Below are 654 nucleotides of genomic sequence, written 5' to 3' on the forward strand. Positions count from 1 at the left end.
AGCACACACCTCACTAGCAGGACACCCCACTCAGGCAGGCTGCAACTAACTTTCTTTCTTTCTCTCTTTCTCTCTTTCTTTCTTTCTTTCTTTCTTTCTTTCTTTCTTTCTTTCTTTCTTTCTTTCTTTCTCTTTCTTCCTTCCTTCTTTCCTTTTCTTCTTTCTTTCTTTCTTTCTCTCTCTCTCTCTCTCTCTCTCTCTTTCTTTTTGGAGTCTCACTCTGTCGCCCAGGCTGGAGCGCAGTGGTGCTATCTCATCTCACTGCACCCTCCTCCTCCCAGATTCAAGTGATTCTCCTGCCTCAGCCTCCCAAGTAGCTGGGATTACAGGCACCCGCCACCACAGCCAGATAATTTTCTATTTTTGGTAGAGATAGTGTTTCACCATGTTGGCCAGGCAGGTCTTGAACTCTTGACCTCAGGTGATCCACCCACTTCGTCCTCTCAAAGTGCTGAGATTCCAGACATGAGCCACCACGCCCGGCCAGGCTGCAATGTCCCCACGTGGCTTGTGTTATTCTGTGGTCCTCCAGCCGTGGCTAGAACCAGAATGAATGATGGGGGTGACGCGGACCCCGTTAGTTCTCATTTGAGTGACGGTGGTTTACGGGGGTGACGCGGACCCCGTTAGTTCTCATTTGAGTGACGGTGGTTT

This window comes from Papio anubis, chromosome 12, assembly GCF_008728515.1.
Source record: "Papio anubis isolate 15944 chromosome 12, Panubis1.0, whole genome shotgun sequence".
Taxonomy (NCBI): Eukaryota; Metazoa; Chordata; class Mammalia; order Primates; family Cercopithecidae; genus Papio; species Papio anubis.